Source organism: Mandrillus leucophaeus, unplaced genomic scaffold (genome assembly GCF_000951045.1).
Source record: "Mandrillus leucophaeus isolate KB7577 unplaced genomic scaffold, Mleu.le_1.0 Scaffold299, whole genome shotgun sequence".
Classification (NCBI taxonomy): Eukaryota; Metazoa; Chordata; class Mammalia; order Primates; family Cercopithecidae; genus Mandrillus; species Mandrillus leucophaeus.
The window spans coordinates 3,420,769-3,424,989 of NW_012103131.1; positions in this window are offsets into that span (position 1 = coordinate 3,420,769).

A 4,221-nucleotide genomic window follows, 5' to 3' on the forward strand; every position below is an offset into this window, starting at 1 on the left:
CTTGCTCTGTCGCCCAGGCTGGAGTGCAGTGGCCAGATCTCAGCTCACTGCAAGCTCCGCCTCCCGGGTTTACGCCATTCTCCTACCTCAGCCTCTCAAGTAGCTGGGACTACAGGCGCCCGCCAACCCGCCCGGCTAGTTTTTTTTGCATTTTTTAGTAGACACGGGGTTTCACTGTGTTAGCCAGGATGGTCTCGATCTCCTGACCTTGTGATCCGCCTGTCTTGGCCTCCCAAAGTACTGGGATTACAGGCTTGAGCCACCGCGCCCGGCCGCTTTTAAGGATTAAACATGAATCTAAGGACACCACCAAGGAACTACTAGAAATAACCCTCGAGTCAGTCTTTTCCATTCTATTTCCACACACTTAGTTTTCTATTACTTTTAGGAATGACCTTTGTTAACTAAATCATTAAAATCCAATAAACATAAACTCTTCAGACCCCACAGCTGGATCATACTCTGGCAGCAAGCAGAGGAAGGCAGGGGCTACCACTGTTTTACAGAATAATAGTAAGTCAATGATCCAAGAAATGACTCCCCAGGGAAGGGGCAAATTAAATACGTTCACAACCTTGGGCTGTTGAGAATGGTTTTGGCTCTTGACTTGCACATTTACATCTTTAGTTATTTTGTTGCTGAACCAACTTCAGTGTTGGAAAGATAGCTCATGTATAAAATAACATGGAAAACATACATCACATCCCATTTGTTTTGGGTTTTTGTCCTTTTTTTTTCTTTTTTTGGAAAAATAGTTCAATAGTACTATCTCCTCCCTAATTTCTTAATGAGTGTGAATACCGAGGGGCGGCTTTGGGTATCTTTAGCCCAAATCTAAGCAAACATATAATCTGAGTAAAAACTGTATATTTATCAAATGCAGCATCAAGAGAAGCCCTCCAGCTCCCACTTGGTGCTGCCTGTTCTGTAAGCTCTTGCTATATATATATTTTAAAAATCTGGGGTTAGTTTAGGCCCAGCAGACAGCAGTTTTCTGCTACACATCTTTTTTTCTGGTTTTTTGTTTTTTGAGACAGAGTCTTACTCTGTTACCCAGGCTGGAGTGTAGTGGCACTAGCTCGGCTCACTGCAACCTCCGCTTCCCAGATTCAAGCGATTCTCCTGTCTCAGCCTCCCAAGTAGCTGGGATTACAGGTGTGTGCCATCATGCCTGGCTAATTGTGTATTTTAGTAGAGGCGAGGTTTCACCATGTTGGTCAGGCGGGTCTCGAACTCCTGATCTCATGTGATCCACCCACCTCAGCCTCCCAAAATGCTGGGATTACAGGCGTCTGCCACTGTGCCCAGCCTTTTTCTGCATTTTTGTTGTTGTTGTTGTTGTTGTTGTTGTTTTTAGAGAGACAGGGTCTTGCTGTGTTGCCCAGGTATGCCTCAAACTCCTGGGTTCAAGGGATCCTCCCCCTTCGGCCTCCCAAGTAGCCAGGACTGCCTGCTGGGCTCACGTATGTTTTTAAAGAAATGGTAGATAGAGATCTAAGATATTCCAATGACTAAGGAACTGAGGTGAATGACTAAGGGACTGAGACTTCTCTCTCCAAACCTGTTTCTCCACTAGTCTTCCCAGCCTTCCCAGTTACTCCAGCCTGAAATAGGAGTCATCCTTGGCTCCTCATTTTTACTTACCAACCCTCACCCCACCCTACCCCATCCACCAGCAGGTCTGTTTATTCCACTTCGAAAATATACCTCAAATGTGCTTCCTCTCCCTCCCTGCTCTAATCATTGGTACTCCACGCCACAATGCCACGCAAATTATGATTGTGAGCGCTAGTGATTTTTGCATGTCTTCTCCCACCGCTAACTAGAAGCCAGAGTGACCTTTCAAAACATACATCAGATCAGATCATGTCACTCTCCTGCCAAAAGCCCTCCAAAGTTCTTACGGTGATCCAGCTGCCTCTTCAAACTCATCACACATCGGATCTTAGACATATTATCCTTCAAGCACATTGGTCTTTTTGTAGTCACTCAAACAAGCTTCTTTCAGATCTGTGGCTCTGAACAAACCTTTCCCTCTACCAGGAATGCTACTCCCTCCTGCTATGTCAAGTCTGACTCCTAATGTCCTTCAGTTTTTGTTTAAATTTCACCGACTCCAGCCCCTCCCTGGTTTCCTAAAGTGGTGGTGCCCCCTCTCTGATGTTATTCTATCTCTGTACTTTTCTCTTAATGGCAATTATCAGAACTTGTAATATTTTGTTAATATTTAAAACTTTGCTGGACATGGTGGCTCACGCCTGTAATGCCAGCATTTTGGGAAGCCAAGGCAGGCGGATCACCTGAGGTCAGGAGTTCGAGACCAGTCTGGCCAACTGGTGAAACCACGCTCTACTAAAAATACAAAATTAGCCAGGCGTGGTATTGCACACCTGTAATCCTAGCTACTCACATGGCTGAGGCAGGAGAATTGCTTGAACCCGGGAGGCAGAGGTTGCGGTGAGCCAAGATAGCACCACTGTACTCCAGCCTGGGAGACAAGAGCAAAACTCTGTCTCAAAAAAAAAATCTACTTTCTTCACTTGACTGTAGGGTGGTGGAAGAGGTCAGGGGCCCTGTCTGCCCTGTTTGCCATCCTGTCCCTAGTGCCTAACATGGAGTAAACCCTGAACATTCATGGAATGGACAGCACTGCTGTTCACAGATGGATGCCTTACCTGCTTGCATTTCCTTGAGAGTGTTGTGATGTACTTAAAAAAAGAAAGCCATTTTATTCTACATTGTTCTACAACACAAAGGGCTGTGCTCCAGTGAAATGTGAAGTGCCTCTTGTGGAGTGTGCTCTGGGTAAAGTTCATTTAAATCAGGTACTTATAAATGTTAGGTCGATTACAAATATGGTGTCCCATTTTCTTTTCTAACCTAAACGAGATGTTTTAAGAGTCTCATTCTATCCAGTAAGATTAAGGAAAGAGGCAAGTAATCTTATTTTTTGGACCAAGTTTCCACGAGGACATAAGACCTAAAAATCTTTTACACTCCCGGGCAGTACCTGCTCATTAATTATCTGGGAGACTGGCAAGGATTTAAAAGTAATTTCTTCTTTAAGCCCAGGAATCATTTAAGAAATCTGTATAATATTTTTTTTCTCATGTAGTCTTAAACCCAAAGAATATTCTATCAATTAGGTTATAATTCAAATCTTATCAAGAAATAAATGCTTATGTAAATCAAGATTAAAACTTTAAAAAAAAACATTTTCAAAGCAGCATCTTTTAAACAGTCCTGTTTTAAAATCCCATCAAAATGCGAAAATTCATCGTGATCCTGACCTCTGATGCTGTCAGCCACAGGAAGGGGCAAAACGACTTGAGGCTCGAAGCTGTGTCTCTCCCGAAGCTCCGGTTCACCAAACATGGTGTCCAGATGGAGTCTGTTCCTCAGAACCTGGGCTTTACTTCTTGACAGGAGAAGGAAGCAGTGTTAAAACTTGTCCGTTCTGAACTAGCCAACCAGATTAAAGGAGGGGTTTGTACATACCAACATCACCCCAGAATGACCTGAATGACTCATTGCATACAGACGGTGGTGCAGACTCATTAACAAGTAAACAACTCACACCAGTGCTCTGTGCTCACAGGGCTGGGAGCATTCTTGGGTATTTTTCTTAAGGGAGGCTGGAAGAAGGGAGGAGACATTCCTTTCTCCTAGAGGCAGGGGCCAGTTCCTTTTGCTGTGCCCCAGGCCCTCCCAGGTTGTTAGAAAATCTTCCAGGCCTTTTCTTGGGAAGGTGTTTTCATCCCCACACTCCTGCCTCCTCCCTCTACCTGTTGTGCACTCCCTGCCCGTCCACCTATTTGTCCTTTAACACCTCTCTTGGCTGGGCGAGGTGGCTCATGCCTGTAATCCCAGCGCTTTCGGAGGCCAAGGTGGGTGGATCACTTGAGGTCAGGAGTTCAAGGCCAGCCTGGCCAACAGGGTGAAACCCCTGTGTCCACTAAAATACAAACCTTAGGGGCGTGGTGGCAAATGCCTGTAATCCCAGCTACTATGGAGGTAGAGGCTGGAGAATCACTTGAACCCAGGAGGCAGAGGTTGCACTGAGCCCAGATGGAGCCATTGCTCTCCTGCCTGGGTAACAGAGTTAATGAGACTCTGTCTCAAAACAAAACAAACCTCTCTTGGACATCACAATCTCTTAGAAACTTTGCATGTATATTTACCCTCCGCCACCCCAAATCAGAGTTAATTTCTTCCTCCTCG